We start from the raw sequence: 21,690 nt of genomic DNA, 5'->3' as shown, positions 1-21,690 counted from the left end.
TTCCTTCTTCTAAGTGACAGAACATGTTGCTATCAGTTGTTATGACAAACTCTATGTGCACACACACACACACACACACACACACACACACACACACACACACACACACACATATATATATATATATATATATATATATATATATATATATATATTAGGGTTATGACTGTGAAATTTTTTTCAAAATTTCTACTTTCCTGATGTTGCATTTGGTTAACTTTTAATCATATATTAATTTTTTGAAATTATTTTACTGGGTAATGCAAAAACCTCCCGCACCCAACATCACCTCACTTTTGATAAAATTAAGAAGGTGGCACCCATTAACAATCCAGCCTTCAAAACGTTTACAACACCTACTTGAACTGAGTGACTGCTCTGCAGAGTCTGCAAGTCATGTGTTTACATCAGAGTCAAGTTGTGATGAGGAGGGCAACAGCAGCAGTGAATCTGATCCTGAGGCAATTCCAGAAGAAGCCCCAGTCAAACGTAAAAGACGTCACTCAACAACGTCTGTTGCTAAACTGGCAGTCAAGCATTCTCTGTCATCCAGAAAACATCAAATATTCTGCAAAGTTTGTCAGAAGAGGGGATAGATGTGCCAACACCATCACAATCAGGAGTTTGGCGTCGAATGATAGAGAATGCAACAGAAGTTAAGACTCGGCTAAAAGAAATTATCTCAGAAGAGCACTTTTGCTTGCATTTTGATGGCAAGAAAATTGACAATAAAGAGTACCAGGTTGTCTGTTAAAGAACTCAACGAAAACTCTAAACCTTGGCATCTTGGCTTGTAAAAGTGGGTCAGCAGATGACATCTTTGCATCACTCCAAGTCCTGCTTGATGAATACAACGCATGGAACAGCATTCGCATGATTATCTCTGACACAACAGCAGTGAATACTGGTCAAAAAAGTGGTATTGTTGTCAGGCTTCAAAGAAAATTTCTCCAGAAGGGACTCCCAGAACCTCAGTTCATTGGTTGTCAACACCATGTCCTGGATCTTACACTGCGTCACGCATTAGACTTCTATTTTCCAGCAAAATCTCGTTCACCTGATATAAACTGCAAGTTCATCAACGAGATTTGGCAGATTATGATGATCTTCAAAAGGCATATTCTGGTATAACAATCATGCCCAAGACCGAGAATCCTCTGGGCAAGAGCGAGAATCCTCTTGAATCCTTTCAAGTTCCTCTTTGAACCCTGTGAAGCATACAAGTTTACCAAAAAGAAGAAAAATAGCCGCAAATTAAATGGTGCAAACTGCCTTCACTTCACAGTGCTAGATGGAATTCAAGAGGAACTTTTGCATTAATTGCCTTTTCCTCCTTCCCAAGGGGAGAGACAACTTGAAACTCACTTGCACTTTCATTGCAACCACATTGGCGCAGGTCTGGTTTTCTAATCAGCACTATTCGCAGAATGTTTACAATGACCTGTTCTCACAACTTAAGTGCTCCAAAGCTGTGAAATGCTTCACCACTCATTGGGTAAAGGAACCGTCACTGCTTGATGTGCCTCGCTCCAACATAGTGGCTGAAAGAGGTGTAAAGCTGATGGAGCAGATCCATGCCACTTGCAAAACTGACAAATATCTGAACTGTAAATTTTTCAACACTAATTCAGAAATTTGAGACTTTTGCTGCAGATCTTTTATAATAATATATTATTTCTAACTTCTTCTGCCGGTGTTATTTTGAGTTCATCATTTAAAACCACAGGCTTATAAATCTAATATAATCATAACCCTAATATATATAAATATATATATATATATATACACACACACACACACACACACACATATATATGGAGACATATACAGTTGTGCTCATAAGTTTACATACCCTGGCCAAATTTTGTGAAATATTGTCCTTTATTTTTTTTAGCAATTATGTTTGTTAATGGAAACATTTTCTTTCATTTCGGGCTGGTGTTCAGACAAAGCTGTTTATTGTCATGCAATTGAATTTGCTCTGATCATTCATGTTTTCATTAAAGAATGGAGCACATTTTACAAATTCTGCCAGGGTATGTAAACTTATGAGCACAACTGTATATCAGCGATATCATTAATATCATACTCTGGGGGCAACCTCCTAATAGCAAGAGGAGCTGCTTTGTTTGTTGGGTTTTCATAGAGCAGCATGAAAAAGCCAAAAACAGAAAACTGTGTGCAGCTGCTTACCATTAATAGGATGTGAATTACAGTACAAACTTAATGACATACGGACAAATCACAAAACAATCATCCAGTTTATTTTCAGGTTTGCTGTGCAGACGGCTGCAGATGGACATCAGTAATAACATGGAGAGTCTCCCTTAAATTGTCACCGCTAATCATGGTGCGACACTTTGTTCCTACTGATTACTTGTCGGTCAGTGTCTTTGTCGTGGTGTTTTGATGATGTCTGAGAGTCTTAAGTTTAGCCTGTTTCCATCTTGCACTACATACTAACTACAGATTCTTTTTCTGCAAGTAAAGATAGAATATTTAAAGTTAAACAACTTCACTTCAACATCATGCAGCCTTCTCCACCTGAGCCTCTCTACATAAGGGCCGAGACAGTACAAGAATAGTTGCTTTACAAAAATGTCACAGCTGGTTAAACTGAGGTATTTTTTCTGGCAAGTTGAAGCACTGGCTTCTTCCAGGTACAAAGGGTTGCTCAGGAATTGCTATAAAGCCAGTTTTCATTATGCATGCTCAGCTGTGACAATTAGCATATCGAACCCAAACAAAGAACACTTTTCCAGCTCTGGTTAAATGATCCATAGCGCGGAACTAGAGGGAGAGGGAAGGCTACCGTGGTGACTGTTGAGGTTTGTCAGTAGGTCAGTCATGGCAGCCCATAATGAGCAGTGATGAGGCTACGTGTGGAACAGCATGTAGGTTCAGATATCAAAATCCCAATTGCTGGGTGGCCTTATTCACAGCTTTGATCTCACGTGGTGACAGCACGATGATGGATGAGTCCCTCTGATATGTGTGTTTGTGTGCATACTAGAATCACTGTCATGTTTATGTGCTTGGCACTGTGTGTATTTGTGAGTTTGTCATGAAATTGCTTGCATATATTAGTTTGTTGTTTTGTTTTTTTTTTGCACTTGATCTCTGTGGAAGGAGATTAAGTGCTGTCAGAGTGTTTTGACTCCTTGTCTAGAAGTCATGAACACCTGGGTTAATGGGGACCACTTTGAGAATATGCATAGTACATAGAGAAATAGTAACACAGATGTGGACAGGGACACACTTCTGCTTTAATGGCTTCAGTAAAAAATTCAACCCCAGAAAGGCCTGCAGATTCACAGCTGCACACATCTACGTCAGTTTTAACAGCTACATTTATTATGCAGCCTCATGAATAACTGACAAAATATTTTCGTCTCCTTAAAAACGACATCAGTTGAGTTCAACAAATGTTTCACTCTTTCCTCTACTTTGTGATGTTTCCTGTGTCCACTTTTCACAAACAGAAGAATTAAACTATGAATTCCAGCAGCTCCTCTGCTTTGGACAAAATAGCTCATTTTAATAATGACAGGGTTGTTGGTCTGATGGCTGAAATCTGTTGTCTGTGTTTAACAAATACCCACTTCAGCACAGAATAGGCTGCTCCAGACTGAACGCCTCTTACATTTGTTGTAGCTGGTAGTGCATTCAGTACAACCCTCTTCTTCAGTAATTGTAAAATTGTAAAATGTCAAAATGACCACTTGAAGAAAGCCATTTAAAACTAACAGAGCACTCTCAGACTAACTATCTGCTTTCTTGTTTGTATAGCATATCCATGTACACTTACAGAAAAACTTTGTTGTTGATTTGAAACCTGCCATAATGATTCAATTATTATCCATCCATTCATTATCTATACACGGCTTAGTCCTCATTAGGGTCACAGGGGACTGAAGTCTATCCCAGCTGACTGAAGGCAGGAGACACCCTGGACAGGTCACCACTCTATCACATGGCTACACACGGAGACACACAATTACACTCACATTCACACCAATTTAGACAATTTGGAGACACCGATTAATTGTTTAGAGAACCACTTGTGGATTTAGACTGAAGCTTTATGCATGTTCTGATTGCAAGAACCACCCTTATAGGACCTCTTCTAAGGTCAATTGTTGTGGAAGAATAAAGTAACTCCTCATTGGACAGTATTTTTTGTATTCTGAGCGGCCCTGAGGAAACTGCTGTGCAGGTCTCAACACTGATTGGTTCGACTTAGAGGACACAAAGGGGCATATTTCTGCTCTTTCAATGTCCTCGTCGAGTGGTAGTCGTCTTCTTTCTAGCATCGCCATCAGCAATGGAAAATTGACCATATAAATCAAACATCAATTCCCAACATAGCTGTAGACCTGGAGTTGCATCCAGTAACTGAGTTGCTGATGTCACAGTGGAAGCTGTTGGATCCTAGGCTAGCCGCACTAGACAACCCACGGCAACAAATTTAATTCTCTGCCAGGGTCAGTCTAGTTACCCTCGGTAAGCCTTGAGGTTGGATGCTCCTAAAACTGGCCGATGAATCACCATGAAGAGTAGAGTCAGAAGGCGGGCGTAACTAAGTGACGACAGAGGCGCGACGATTCTGACAGAAACAACCAGAAACAACTAGCCTAGCCGCGCTAGTGTGGTGTGGTGAGGGAGCTCTAAGAGGAGGGGAATGGAGAAATGGGGAAAAATGGCTAGGATTCAAATAAATGTTGCGACAACGCCACCCAAGGGAATTTCACCCCCGGGACATTCAATTCAACATGATCAACCAAGGACCATTTAAACACTGAAAGCACACAGGTTCGTAATCACTTGGGCAAGAGACGTGTTTCCAAAAATATAACAATTTCTTTATTTAATTATATTATCAAATATAAGAGGCAAGCCACCAGTTTAAAATAAAGAACCAGGAGTACTTAACTTAAACAATAAAGGGAGCAGGCTGGCTTACCATGGCGGCAGGCAAACAAAAATAACCCAAAAAGAAGAAAAAGGGGGTCCAAATAATCACACCTGTGACACAACACACCAACGAAAAAAGGGATCCGTGAACCACCACCAGGGATCAAACTGCCGCCGAGGCTCACCAAACCTCCACAAAAGAAACAAATAATTAGTAGTCCCGATTTTAGCAGTGCTGGTGACCAGACCAATATACACTATTAACACACACACACACACACACACACACACACACACACACACACACACACACACACACACACACACACACACACACACACACACACACACACACACACACACACACACACACACACACACACACACACACACTCACTCACTCACTCACTCACTCACTCACTCACTCACTCACTCACTCACTCCACACAACAGCATTTAAAACACATGTGCAATATGAGGCATAATATTCCTCATAGCCTGAGGTTTTTAACGTCAGAAGTACAATGCAGTAGCTCTAACACGTTGGCGATAAGCCTAATGAAAATACACGCCAACACAGTCAAAACAGCAAGTTGTAGACACTAAAAAGAGAGCCGTAACATAAGAGAGCCGCAACGAAGAGCCGGCAAACAGAGTTATAGGCACCAAAAAGAGAGAGCCGAAACGACAGGGCCAGAACAAAGAGCCGAAACAGCAGCCAGTCCAGGGAAGCGGTGGCATCCAATGAACCACACGTTTAGCTGCAACCTAGAAAAGGTAAACAAGCATAATTATCATTAAATGACATCACCTGGGCTTCATTGATCACTTCCTCATTGGAGCGATACGTACCCGGTTAGCCGTGGCGCAGTGTAGCAGCAATGCAGGCAGAGGAGATCCAACGAAAACAGCAGCAAATAGACTGCAGCAACCACACAACAAAATCAGGGACCAGTTAACACATCAGATCACATAACACGGATCACGTAGCTTACCCTGTCGTCACAGAAGCACCCACGACACGCTGAACGGAGCGACCCGTCTCCCAGCGTCACTATACAAAGCAAAGCAGGCTGTCACTAAATGCGCCGCACATCACATAAAGATGGAAGGGAAAAAGCCCATTACCTGTACCAGCGATATTATGTACGTCCTGATCGATCACGCCAGATCCAGCCCGCTCGGCTGCAGTTACCACCACGGGGAGAGCTCAAGAGAAAGCATGAGACTGAGGTAAAGCCACCCACCTGTGTATATATATGCAGCGGCGCCGGATGCCGCCCCGCTGTCACAGCGACGATTGAAATAGCGCAGTGCCACACAGTGGCTCGGAGGGAGAAACCATCCGGCCACACTAGACAACCCACGGCAACGAATTTAATTCTCTGCCAGGGTCGACAACAGTCGTTGAGCAGTCTTTGAGCTCCATTAGCACCCTGAATAATCTTTCTGTTAACATGTCTGTAATATACTTGAGCTTCACCCATTGACTGTATAAATAAGGCTTCACCGAACTCCCGTATCCTCTGATTTGCAGCGCTCTAGGAACTACGTCAGCCTATTCGTTGTGCTGATTGGTTGTATACCCAACCAATTGCTGCAGAGTGATTTGAAAGACAACCTTTTAGCCCGCCTCCCTCCCTGTCGAGAGTTCCTAGACCCTTGTGTCTTCAGACCTGGGTCTAGCGTGGCTAGGCTAGTTGGATCCCATACTGCATCAGAAACAGAGAGGGCAAAAGCACAGATGAGTAGTCATTCCACTGGAAGGTGGACAGTGGGCTTAAATTAAAGGTCCCATACTATGCTATTTTTCAGTCACGTCATATAGGTCTCAGAAGCCCAAAAACATAGTATTTAAGTTTGTTCGCCCCAAAATCATCCTTTCTTCGGAGTTTCAGCAGTCGAAAAAGTCACTCTCACCAGCCCTCCTCAGAACAGGCTGTTTCTGGGCCTGCTTCCAGGTATGCAAATGAACGCATCTGTCCCCGCCCACTCACACAGTCAGGGGTAGGAGTTAAATCCGCTTATTTCGTCATAAGCGGACCCAACTCAAACTCAGCCATTTGAGCAGGCATTCTCACAAAATGTGGTGTAGCAAGGCAGGGAGGAAACAGACAGTTTTCAAATTCGAACCTCATAATGAGCTACTGCAACACACACTACTATAATAAAACTTTCACAAAGTGAGATTTGCATAATATGTCCCTTTAAAGCCAATTAAAAAAAAAATCTGCTTGATATTTCATAAATTGAATAGCATTCAACCATTTTTGGAACACGAGTTGTGAATTTGCATTTAAATACACAAAAGGGGTTTTGGATTGTATCAGTTATATACATTGTATCTATATAAGGGGTCAAACTGGTGTGGTGGAATGAACATGTTTTTGGAGCGTGGAAGGAAGCTGGAGCACCTCGAGAAAACCCACACATGCACAGGGAGAATATGCCAATTCCATGCAGAAAGATCCCAGGAAGGTGGGAAGCTGGGGCGCGAACTGGGGATCTTGTAGCTGCAAGGCAAAAGTGCTAAACACCAATCCACTGTGCAGCCCCGAAGCCATTATTATGTAAATAATAAAGTTAATTTATAAGATAGCACAAATGAGGCTCTATAACTGCTCTATGAAATAGTAGATGTAAATATTACCATACACATCATCTGCTGTTAAATAGCGTTACATCCATGGTTGTGTCATACAAACACTGGTTATTACAGTCAAAGGTAGGCTGAGAACAGGCCCCTCTAGAGACCAAACTCCAACACTGCCAGCCTTCAGACAGTCTGTGTTCTCAGATGACCATGTTATCACCACAGGCCACAGCTGTTGTATTGTGCTCAGTGTAATAATAACAAAAGTCAGGTTCTCACATGACAGGTAGGAAAAAGGGAACCTCTGCTTATTTTAATACTGTCAGACCACATATGGTTTATTGTTCATCCGGTGTGCTTTTAATATCAGCCTGTCAGTCCTTGTATTTCTGCTTTCCAGTGCAATATATCAGTGGTAAATATCATCGAGGTGCCTGAAGTAAAGTAAACAGCTCACAGTGTAATGTGTCTGTGTTGATGTTGTTTGTGTCACAACCTGAGGCATGGTAATTATTTGGTTCCAACCCAGGTGGCATGTGTTTTCCTGGTGTGTTTGGATCCCATTATAGGCTGTCTGCCAACTGAGGAGGTAGAAGCATCCAAAGCTGACAAAATCCTGTACACTGGTCGAGCTTGTTTGCAGGTAGAATAACACCAAAATATCAAAAATGATGTGCCAGAGTGGAACGTTATCACATTTAATGTTGCCCAAATAAAATTTCAAAAATTCTCAGATTACTTCACCTTGCAAATAAATGCACTCATCATGGTCATTCCACTGAAAGCGGTTATTTTTGGTGCAAAATTACTACTGTAACCAGGCTTTTGATTTGAAACACAGTTCAAAATTAAGTTTATTACAGGGTTGTATTTTCGGGGTTTCATAATAGAATTCATCAGGGCTGCATTCACTGATTAATTTTCATTCCCATTATTTTCCACTTCTTCCTGGGAGACCTCAAGGCCGTCCTAGGCCAGATGAGATATCCAATCCATGCAGGGATCTTTGGGCCCATCCTGGACTCTCCTCCTAGTTGGACATGAATGGAAACCTCCAAAAGAAGTCACCCAGGAAGCATCCTAATCAGATGTCCAGTCAACCACAGCTGGCATGTTTCAATGCAACTCTACTCCAAATTCTCTTTAGATGCCCAAGCTCCTCACTCTGTTTCCAAGACTGAGCCCTGCCATCCTACAGAAGAAACTCATCTTGTCCACGTTTATCAGTGATCGTATTGTTTTAGACATTATCCAGAGCTCAGTGCTTTAGATGAGAGCCCAGATTGATTGGGCAATTAAGAACAACACACACATTGGTGCTGACACTTCGTCTGTTTTCCCAGGCTCTATTTTCCTTTCACTTATGAACAAGATTCTCAAATATTTACCTTCCACACTTATAACTCAAGTATATACTACAAGTTAATATTTATAGTTTTTAATCATCAGTCATCATTATGTAGTGCTTTCCTATTATTCATCTTTGCTCACATAGTGTTTGTTAATGGATTGGCTCACTCATAAATTCACCAAAAACTCTCTCACTTGGTGTTTTTATGCAAAATCTATAGTTCTGCAATTCCAGTTTTCCTTAGCGAGTACACGTACGCATTTCCATGTAAATTTTGTACGAGTCAGAGAGTGTCTTTGTGTGCGTGCCATTTGTCCATTCACTGCCAATAAAATGGACACAAAGTCTTCCATTAACCAGTCATGAGGTGTGTAATTAGGCGGCAGTCAGTGATGTCACCTCTCTTTGTTTGTCATGGAAAAATGCTATTTCAGGCCATTTTCCTGTAAACTGTTGGTTAGCATCCCACTTTAGACCACAGTCTGGAACTGAACTTTGAGATGTGAAAAAAAAACATTCAACATAGGAGGAAAACAAAACAAAAATCTTCTAAATTCAGCCACAACTTATTTGGATAGTTACACGACTTTTATTCTCACTGAAAGCACATAGAATAAAGTTCAATTCAGTGTTAGGATTAGTGTATTCACTCCCTTCTGCATGGGAGAACATCTGTGTTTTATTGTTATGTAAGTCCATGTCAGCATGAATTTAAAACATCATTCTTAACAAAAATGCCCTCTCAAAATTGATTTGAATTTGTGCACACAGCTAATTCATGTGAACAGTTTACTAAAGCAATTCAGCTGTTTTCTCTGTTTTGAATCAGAAAGTAGATTCCTCTGCCCACATAAATTAGTTAGACACTCTTTGGCCCCTCAGTAACAACATGTACTGTTCTCTTCCTGCAAATCTCATTAAAGTCAGGTAGTGCAGCATTTACGTCCTTTAAAGGTAATTCAAGACAGAAGCACAGGGTACAAACCTGCAGCTGCACTTCTCTTTACAGGCTGGAAGTGCTTAAATTTCTTCCTTAATAAATAATACAAAAAAGGGAAAACAGCTTAGTGGATGTATTGAAAGTGTACTTCACTAAGAATAAATAAGAAGCATTAATAAAATACATTCAAATGTAAAACATTCAATGTAAGGATTATGACTCCTGTCAGAACTGAACTGTTAACAAGTACTTTTGTACACATCCTTTAAGCATGGAACAACATTAGCACTCAGTCATGTGGAGAAAATAATACTCCATCTGACAAATGTATCGCCTGCATTTACTCTGAGTTCAGATTTGTTTTCCCCCCTGTAGTTCTTAAGATAAATGTCTGGTTCTTTAGATGCCACATTTTGAGGTCTGTGAGCCTCCCAAAGCACTTTTTTACAGAATTCCAGTATTAAATCGGTCTCCACCACACGCTTCTACTTCAACACAGTCTATGATTAGTAAAGTTATTATTAAAATCTAGTGGAATGTAACACTAAATTAACATTAGCAAACTCACTTTTTTTACTCAAACTCACTTCACACGCACAAAAAAAAAACAACAACAAAGAACTACATCTTACATAATCCTCATAAGAGGTTTGTGTGTATGTTTCAGCGACATGGTATCAACATACAGCACTGTATAGAGGAGTCACTGACCTGTGCTGCATCTCTCTGAGGGCCTACTGGCCCACCAGCACACTGAACACTTGATCCCAGAGGGTCAGCACAGAACAGCAATGGGAAATATCAACAGCTGTCATGTAATGTACATGTCAGTTTATTCAATAAACCCACTCAAATCTCATATTACTCTTGTCTTTAAATTTTATAATAGAATTTCTCCACATTTGTGTGACAGGTAGCATTATCTTTATCACACTAAGGATGAACAAATTTCTATCAGTGTTCTTGGACTGTATAGCATGTGTCAATTCGCATCATTGACTCCTATTGTAAATCACTGACAAGGTCTCAAATTGAACAACACAGATACTTTATGCTACTTCAGTCATCGATGAAATCAGAAATCCAACATATCTTGGTAAATAAATCTTGGAAATGTTATAATGTATGCTTCAGTGTTCCGACATAATATGGACAAGGCTATCCATCACCTCCACTATGTTTATTGTCAACTTTAAAACGATACCTCATCCCCTATAAAATTGATGTAAACAGATAAATCTCAAATCAAATAAATATTTGGTCTGACCAGTTTTTCAAGATACTTTAGCAGGGAGATTGTTTAGAGAACCACTTGTTGATTTAGACTATCTCGATTCGTCTGTCTGTTTTGTAATCCCAGAGTGATTATATGGTTTTCCACTGCAAGGGTCATTTTAGGGTGGACTGCACCTTTGCCCATGTTCTGACTGCAAGAACTGCCCCTATAAGATTTTTTCAGGGTCATTTGTTGTGGAAGAATAAAGTACCTCCTCCTTGGACGGTATTCTTGGTATTCTTAGCGGCCCTGAGAAAACTACTGTGAGGGCCTCAACACTGATGGGTTAAACTCAGAGGACACAAAGGGCCATTTTTCTGCTCTCTGGATGTCCTCATCTAGTGGTAGTCTTCTTCTGTCTAGCATCGCCATCAACGATGGAACATTGACCATATAGATCAACACACAATAATCTCAATAGTTCTATTTTCTACATAGACCTGGAGTTGCGTCCATTAATTATGAGTCGCTGTTGTCACAGCTGTTGGATCACACACTGCATCGGAAACAGGAAGGCCTAAAGGACCGATGAGTGGTCATTCCACTGGAAGGTGGACAGTGGGTTTATGTTAAAGCTATTTTTATTATAAAAAAAATATGCTTGATATTTCATAAATTGAATAGCATTCAGACATTTTTAGAACACAAGTTGAGCATTTGCATTTAAATACAAAAAAAGGCTTTTAGATTGTATCAGACTGTCTATATAAGGAGTCAAACTGGTGTGGTGGAATGCCTGAGTTTGTCATAGCATCAATCCACAATCAGCAGCACTGTATATATGGAAGGAGTGTTCATTACAGAAAAGGACATCTCTAAACAGAAAAAAGATTCATCTGAAAAGATACAGCATGTTTAAAGAAGTCCAAAATATAAGCTTTCAGTACAAATACAAAAACCTGCTGTACTGTTAGTCATTTCTTCTTCTACACTGTATTCAGGTCTGTGTGCTGGATGTAATTTGTGTTTGTTCATCTGTGTGTTACATATTTGGACAATCTAAGGGAATTTTCTAAGAATTTTGAAAGCATGTTGTGAAAAACTAAACTGAGTAGAAAGTATAATTTTACCCAAATTGAGTTTGTGTATTCTTCTTTGCTTTGTATTACAGAGGACTCACTTTCTAATGCTCAGTATAACAGACAACTGAAATTCATTGTTTTTCCATGAAGTACTTGGATTTCACTCTTTACTTGGTGAGTTTTATTTTTGCATCAAATGCAGATCAGTGAAATTCAAACACATTATGTCATGAAACATGTCAAGTGAGACTGAAAACTATCCAGGCCTGAGGCACACTGAGGCGGTTCAGACGTGCTCCCCGTGCAAGCAGCGAGTCCTGAAAGTTAGATGAGATAAGCTGTTTCTCAATCATGACTCTCAGCCAAAAGCCACAGTTGTTCCTCATCTTCCCTCTGAGCTCATTCTGTTCCTCCTGCCCTGGCTGCAGCCTTCAAATCAGAATCATTGTTCACAACCCACTTAGAGATCTGACTGTAATCTGGATGTTTTAGGTTGTAGCCTTTCAAACACTGTCATATCTTTTATTTCTATAGTATTTACATACCGTGTTTGCAAAGAAATGTTGACTTTCAATCTATACTGATCAACAACAACAATAAAACCATACACAGGTGATGCGAATAACATTGATCATCTGGTTACAATATAATGTTCTGCTGAAAAGCTTTGGGCCTTGGCCTTAACTGTTTTTTTCCACATACACTACCTTTCAAAAGTTTGGCCCTTATTTTTAAAGAATAGCATTTTTTTCAATCAAGTTAACATTAATTTAATCAGAAATCCATATCGTTGATGTGGTAAATGACTATTCTAGCTGCAGACGGCTGATTTTTAATGGAGTATCTCCATAGGGGTACAGAGGAACATTTCCAGCAACCATCACTCCTGTGTTCTAATGCTACATTGTGTTAGCTAGTGATGTTGAAAGGCTAATTGATGATTAGAAAACCCTTGTGCAATTATGTTAGCACATGAATAAAAGTGTGAGTTTTCAAGGAATACATGAAATTGTCTGGGTGACTCCAAACTTTTGAATGGTAGTGTATCACCGACATTAACCTTGTAGCAGAGAAAGTACACCCCCACATGGCAACAGAACTCCACCAGTGCACTGCCACTAGTGGTGCAACGGATCATCATTGATCCATGATCCCTACTTATCGCTCTCCACAGTTCGGAACGCACGCAGTCCGCAGATTGGTTGATGAAAAAAAGTTGAAGTGGTCACGTGGAGAGCGCATGTTTAATCCAGACTAGTTGAGTGCAGCGGTAGTCATGGCTAGCGGACGGGCAGTGGAACTTGAGAAACCTTCTGCGTCATTTAAAGGGGAACTTCAGTTTCTTTCAACCTGGGGTCTATTTTCATATGTCATTTCATACATGTGAGTGATGGAGAAATGAATTTTCGACATAGCTCCAGTATTTAGCCAGGCAGGCAGCTTAGCAGCTCAGCTAGCGAAAAGTATGGGGCAACTTGCCCCCCGCATCAAAGTCCGCCCTAACGGGCTTTTTTCCCCACACTGACCGGCTCGGATAGTCTCAACGAGTGTCTCACAACATACTAGAGATGAGCGAGAACTCTTGCGCGATTTCGGAATGAGATTTGCTTTCTAGCGTCCTGAGATTTGGATACAGACCACAACAAAGAGCGATCGCCAAGTAATGTGGAGGTTTTCATTCACTTCTCATCTCTAGTATGTTGTGGGACACTTGTTGAGACTATCTGAGGCGGTCAGTGTGGGAAAAAAGCCCGTTAGGGCAGACTTTGACGTGGGGGGGCCAGCTGCCCCATACTTTTCGCTAGCTGAGCTGCTAAGCTGCCTGCCTGGCTAAATACTGGAGCTATGTCGAAAATTCATTTCTCCATCACTCACATGTATGAAATGACATATGAAAACAGACCCCAGGTTGAAAAAAAATCGAAGTTCCAAAGTACGGCGGCCCGCGGGCGGGCCGTTTTTTTTATCGGTATACGCTTTTTTTAAAAATAGAAGGACACTGCAAACACGATTATACAAACACTATACATACATAGAAAGCTGAGATTCTCATGAATCCGCCGGTATAAACCACTTTCAGATGTGATTACCACAGCGGGTAATATAAACACATTTATCCAACAAACAACAAGTCATGTAAACGTGCACAGCTCACCTGTCGACGCAGTTTGGACGCTCGTTTCTGGTCATAAAAGAAGATAATCCACAAAAACCGGCCAGAACCCAAGCTTAGCCATCCAGAGGAAACAATCCAGTATAATACTTTGGCCAAAACATGTCTCGAAATAGGTAAAAAAAATCCAGAAAACGATCGGCTCCGTGCGCGTGCACGCGGCGCGTGGTGGCGCTGTGCGTTTCATATTCACTGCATCTTTCTATTATAACTTTATCATACACGGTCCTATTTTCTTTGTTCGCGATTCAAAATGGATACTGGAGGCTTCTCGACCGCTTCAAACCGGACTTCAACCAATCAGGTGACTCGTTTCCGCCTACTTCGGCGATTTAGCCAACCATGGCCGAGTCTGACAGATATCGATTACATCACTTGATTGACTTGTTTCTCAGCAAATCACGCCGGAGGAAACGTTAGATTGACAGGCCTGGTAGCCAATGAGCTTGCTGAATGGCTTGAATATAAATCCCGCCTCTGCCAGCGGCTTTATATGATATTTCATTCGTGAGCTCCGGGCTCCACCTGCTGTTTCTCTGTATTCCTCTCAATCTGTGTGTGTGATCGACACTGAAGCCTATCTGAAGTGATTTTTTGAGTTCTTTATGAGTTTTTGGAATGAAAATGAAGTGGAAAATGAAGTGAAAATGAATTTATACCATTCTGTAGAGAGTGTGCACAGTGTATAAAGAGTGTATCCAACATTGACAGGGGCGGAGCATATCAGTACAAATACATGTGTGAAACACTCATTTCTTGTAGTATTGCTCTGAAATTTTGACCTGAACTATGTAAGACCCCAGGCTTTTGCAATATTGTGTTTTCAAGCTGTTGCAGTGCTGCCACACTGATTTTCAGGTGTTTTATTAGGGAAAAAATGTAGGCGAGAAAAAAAATTAATCCTAATTCAGTGTGTGCCAACATGAAATACTCTGTGCCAGTAGCACCTAGAGTAATTCTGACTGCACTGGGTGAAAATTCAGGTTGTCAGCTTTCAAACGAGACCCCAACCATGCATGTACTCCAAACAGTTCAAGAACAGCATTCAATTTACTTTCTGTAAATCTCAGTAGAAATTTCGGGCGGAAATTGACCAAACCTAAAAGGGTTAAGTCACCTGGAAACATTTTGGCTTCCCTGTAAAATACAATGATGAAAGGTGGTGGACAAAACTATAACGGTGTGTAGGCACTGTGGCACGAGAAAACCGTATGAGAGTGGAAATACGTTCAGCATGGCCACCCATATGAAGCGACATCACAGGGATGTGTCAGTGACAGGAGCCAAGATGAAGGCTGATCAATAACCGCTTATCACCGCGGCATTTAAACAGCCTCTTGCTGCAGAATCCGACCTGGCTAAGCTATTACAAAAGCTATTGGGGTGTTTATAGGTGCAGACATGAGGCCATATTCCGTGGTGCAAAACATAGGGTTTAAACATGCTGAACGTCCTTGAGCCACGTTAGGAGATCCCATTGCACACCCACTTCAGTGAGAAGATGGTTTGAAGAAATGATGGTCCATGAAAACTCACACTTTTATTCATGTGCTAACATAATTGCACAAGGGTTTTCTAATCATTAGTTAGCCTTTCAACACCATTAGCTAACACGACATAGCATTAGAACACAGGAGTGATGGTTGCTGGAAATGTTCCTCTGTACCCCTATGCAGATATTCCATTAATAATCAGCCGTTTCCAGCTAGAATGGTCATTACCACATTAACAATGTCAAGACTGGATTTCTGATTACGTTGATATATCTTCATTTAAAAAAAACAAAAAAAACTACTGCCTTTTTTCAAGAATAAGGACAGTTCTAAGTGACCCCAAACATTTGATCAGGAGTTTATATTATTGTCTTGAATTATTCATTGTTCACTTCACTTCACTTCACTCGTTTACTTGTTTCACATCTTCATATAAGAGATGCAAGAAATGTAAACCTGTAGTGCCTCCTCAGCTTTGACTCTGATGTTGCTTTAAATCTGTTTTTACAAGCCTCTTTTTGTTGGTCTGATATTGCATTATACTTTAGCACCACCTTCTGTTTGATATTAGACAGTGTACACTCAGAGTCAATCCCTCTGAAGTGACATCTAAAAAGAACACTCATTTTCATTTTTGTCATTTGTCATGCTGTAGTTTGTAATGTATTTATATTAGTAGACATGATGTAACTCCTGTACCTGACGATGCACTAGGCTGAGCCAAGCAGTGTGTTTACTTGGTTTTAAAGGCAAATTTATTCTGACTTTGGAGAATAAAAATAGATCCAAAAGAGGAACAGCCTCTGTCCTTTTCCTCTGAGGAGGAAAGTGATCCTTGACCTTTAAGAGCTGTATTTGCCCAGAATACATTGTCGGGTCAAATGTCACATCAGATGACACATGTTCTGGTGTTCTATCATCAGAGTTGCCAAAGGAAATTTTGCTCATTTATTGTCACCATTGTAGGATTCCAAATATGTGTTTGTAAGGTTTAAATTGTTTTCTCCACCAAATAATGAAACGTTTTGGTAAATGGGGTTAAGATTACTTTGTGCAGAATTATTAAGTAGTCTAACTAGTTTTCGGCCAGCGAAATATTTGAGTTAGCCTAAAAATGATAATGGAGCATCTGAAACATCTCTTGCTGCAGACAAGAAAAACCTCATAAAGTAATCAAGGGAATTATTTTAGCTCAATAAGACTATGAGTAGAATTTCGGTAGCTGGAATCAAATACAAGTTAGGAACCAAAATGTGAACAATAAACAATTGAGTCAACTGGACTTAGTTACTAAAACATTTATTTACTAACAACAACAGGACAACAACAACTAACTATGATTAACTCTGTATTGTGTTTTTACTGAACTGAACATTTATTAGTTCAAACACTGATTAAGGCCCTGTGCTGAAAAGCAGAAATCTGAGATGTGCTACAATTTCATTTTATTGAATTGAATTTATTTTATTTTATTTTATTTTATTTTTGGAGAATACTGTTGTCTATTTCAGTATTTTCTTACTATTGCAATTACAACTTTGCATTCAAAATGCTACTTAACAAAAAGAGGCAAAACCTAATAAAAACCAGCTGGAGGTCGAGGTTAGTTCAGAATGACACCCCAAAGCAAACAAAGTCAGTCCAAAATGGTAATAAAGACTGAAGAACAGAACAAGAGTGAGGCTTTTTAGGAATGACACACAGGTAACAGCAGGTAAACAGGTATAAACACAAGCAGGTAAACATCCAAATTTGGAACTCGTGGATGAAGATGCCGGACACAAGCCACAGGTGAAGTACTGAAGGTGGAACTGATAATCCAAAAAGACACTGTGTTACTTTAAATATAAGTCAAGTATGCTGTATGTACCACTTCACTGTTGTTGCCGGGAGAGATGGCTTTTCTGTAGGTCGCTGTTGGGTAATTTACCTTGTATGAAAATGTGCCTGAACTTTGAAAATCAATATTCACAACAACTATATCAGTCAATAAAGTAGCATGTGAAAAGTGCAACCCAAGTGCAGTATACATGTAAATGTACTTAGTTTTCATTCATGGTTAAGATATTTCATTGTGAGCTAAAAGGTCAACAGTCACTAGAGGGACTAAAACCAAACCTTACACCCACACAGACCCTAGTGCAGGGTAGAGGGGCCCCTGCTCCATTTTCACCTTTGCCCCATACAGAGAACTGCACTAGTCCTACCTTTGTGCTCTGCATTTGAAGACAACTAATATCTTTCAAGCAAGTAAAAGTGACATATATGTTGTTTTTTTCATGAGAGGGATGCAAAGGGACTGACATACATGACTAGTCAAAAGTTTGGCTGGTTAGTGTATGTCCAAAGTTTTGATTTGTATTTAATTATTTTCTACATTGTAGATTAATACTGAAGACATCAAAACTATAAAAGAATACATGTGGAATCATGTTGTAAATATAAAAGTGTTAATCTTCAGTAAAATAAATAAATAAAAAGCATTGAATGAGAAGGTGTGTCCAAACTTTGACTGATAGTGTACCTTTCTGGAAAATAAAAATGTGGAGCTCTGGGTTTAGAATGGCTGGTTCCAGTCTGCCAACCTTCACTTTCACTGACTCGGGTTCAGTTCTAAACTCGAGTTTTAAACCTTTACAACTTTCATTGTCATAATTGTGCATACAGATATATGCAGTTGAAGCAGATTGCAAATTTCAAGTCAGACAGTATTTTTTGTAATGTGAATTTATACATTTAAAAAAAGAGAATGTTTGGCATTTTCCTGCACAGCTGTAGTTTTTTCTACATCTGTGTCAGGCTTGAATTAAAAGTCATTTTTTTGTTTGTTTTTTTCTGAAACTAAATCCTGTGTTATTCTAGCATGTTGATGTAGTTTTAAATTAATGTCAGGCACAGCTTTCCTCACATTAGTGATGTTTTACCTAATGTCAGCCAATGTTATTCAGAAAATGTAGTCACTAACATGATTTAGTTTTCAATATTCTCCCACGAGGGAGCAACCTTGTTTTTACAATATACAATTTGCACATTTTTTTTCATTCACACTCAGAGATAAACATAACCTCCATTGTGATCCCTGTCAGTCCTGCTGGACTATCTGTGGTTCCCCATCAGTTTCAAGCACATTGTTTGGATTGGTATAGTACGTGACCTAACGATGCTCTATCTTACATAAGTGTTCCTGATAGGAGTTGCGACATGACAGCTGTACAAAAAAATATGGATTTTTAGCCAGGTGGTTCCATGGGTTGTTTATTTTGTGAAGACGAAGGTCAAATGTTCCACTATCACTGAACCGCTTAGATTCACAGCAGAAGTCACAGCTCATTCCTTTCAGTGCAGATGTTGATCTGCAAGGACAACAACTTTAGAAGTGATTTAAGGTCAAGGGTCAGAAATGTGCTGAGTTCAGACATTCTGCTAAGTTCTGCCCCATGTTAACCCTACAGCATCCAAAAACAGTCAAAAGGATAGTATGAAGGAGGATAATACCTTAAACAACTCACTTCCAAACAGATAGTTCACATTCAGTGATATAATTACCTCCGCCAGGAGGTTATGTAATCATTGGAGTTTGTCTGTTTATCTGTTAACAGCATAACTCAAAAAGTTATGGACAGATTTTCACCAAATTTTTACAGAATGCCCGGAAGAGCAAAAGTGACAATCGATTAGATTTTGGAGGTGATCCAGGATTTTTTTGAAGGACTCTGTACAATTGAGAGAGATGGCCGCCAGGGCATCTGAATTGTACAGAGTCCTTCAAAAAAATCCGTCCATAACTTTTTGAGTTATGCTGTAAAGAGACAGACAGACAGACAGACAGACAGACAGACAGACAGACAGACAGATGGCCTGGCGGAGGTCTGTGCTCTCCGAGTGCTTTTCTAGTTTCTAAATGTATTCTTGAAACAGCTGCACGTGCCTCCTAAAACACGTGTGGTTAAAGTTAAGCCTGGTTCAGGAAGGGTAGAAACAGTCAAATATTTCTAAAAACTCAAGGTTGAAATGACAGTCTTTGACTGCCGAAGCTGAAGGAAAATGTTTCATACACCTACATGCCTCTGAGACCTCTGCAACCTCATACAGCTAACAGGCATCTGCATGACCAGGGAAAATTCTACTTTTGCAGAGCGCTTTACAAGAGTAGGTGTTAATAAAAGAGCTGCTGTAGCTCCACGATGCGCGTACTCAGAATCAGAGCTGCACCTCAGTACTGCTGCAGACACCATGTGCTTGTGCTAATCGCACAAGATTCCAGTCAGCGAAGATGTGAAATTGAATATGTTGCTTTCTCTTTTAAAACTCCTAAAGAAATGCAACAGCAAAACAACAAGTTTCAGGTAACTATAGTTCCATTATTCTACTGTGATCCAATCAAGGTGTGTTTGAACTGAATGTGTCAGAGCATTTACTGATCAGCCATGACTGGTAACCTGATAGTCAGCTGTGAAATGACCAGTATGTTGGAATGGGCTTCTAAATACTCGCTTTGATCATTTTACATCATTCTTTAACCCTCTTCCTTTGTTTGAAATCGCTATCCACGAAGTCTGAGTCTGTAATTTGTAAAAAAAAATATATTTTATGTTTTTTATCTACTTTTGCTGCATCAAGTATTTTACTAGCATCATTTCTTATCATACATATAAAATGTTTGTTTCTTTTTAATTTTTTAACTCTTTAAAAAGTCAGGTTTCTTGCACAATATACTTGCTGGGAAAAAAAACTTTAAAAATGACCATTTTCTATATTCCCAGTGCTAGTGGTTTTTCTTGTATTATTAATAACACAGTCTGAGATATGTAACTGATTAACAGCAACAATGATTATTATTAATGGTGTGACGCAATTAAAAAAATTGGTCTAATTAATTGCAGGCTTTGTAATTAATTAATCACGATGATCACATTTTTGTCAAATAGTAATATTTGACATCATAAATAAAATTTTTCAAGCCGAGTAACTTTTGGTTGACGGTTAGAACAGCGAATAGACATATATGTTTAAAATTTGAAATTTAAATAATGAAATTAATACAATTTTAAAATGGGGCATAAGGAAAAAAGTCATTTTGATGATTTAAAGCCTGGAATTTGTTTGTTTTGTCCACTGTATAAGCATAAATAATTCAACGACCTTTAAAAAATTGAAAATCCATAGATTTATTCTTTTTTCAGAGTTTCTGAGTCTGATAAATGGTGTAATTTTGATGATTCTCTTTTTAGGAATATAATTTTATTTATATATATATATATATATATATATATATATATATATATATATATATAAGCAAAAATTTTTTTAATAAACTAAAAATTTATAATGTATGTATTGATATAAGTTATTAAGAGACAGACATTTTTGTGGTATAAGTTTAGGCCGCTGAAGCCTCAGTGAAGTAATACGAAAAATGTTTGTTTCATTTCTCTTTATCTGTATTTTTCATCTGTCTACTACATTCACAGATAACTGCAAACTCAAAGTGTAATTAAAGTGAATATATTCAACATTTTAAGACTTTTTGTAAACTCAGGCACTTTCAATGTCTTGAAAAGTGGCTTAATATAACGACATGTTTTACATTGAGGTGTTCTGTTCAGTTCTGGTCATGGAACCCTTGACTGCCTTGATCCCATTCCTAATCCATAGGCTTCAATATGACGTCGGTCCACCCTTTGTAGTTATAACAGCTTCAACACTTCTGGGAAGGCTGTCCACAAGGTTTAGGAGTGTGTTTATGGGAGTTTTTGACCATTCTTCCAGAAGCGTATTTGTGAGGTCACACACTGATGTTGGACCAGAAGTCCTGGCTCTCAGTCTCTGCTCTAATTCATACCAAAGGTGATCTATCAGGTTAGGGTCAGGACTCTGTGCAGGACAGTCAAGTTCATCCACGCCAGACTCTGTCATCCATGTCTTTAT

Source organism: Acanthochromis polyacanthus, chromosome 4 (genome assembly GCF_021347895.1).
Source record: "Acanthochromis polyacanthus isolate Apoly-LR-REF ecotype Palm Island chromosome 4, KAUST_Apoly_ChrSc, whole genome shotgun sequence".
NCBI classification, from domain to species: domain Eukaryota; kingdom Metazoa; phylum Chordata; class Actinopteri; family Pomacentridae; genus Acanthochromis; species Acanthochromis polyacanthus.
The sequence above is the reverse complement of the archived record's forward strand: the minus strand, read 5'-3'. Positions refer to the sequence as shown.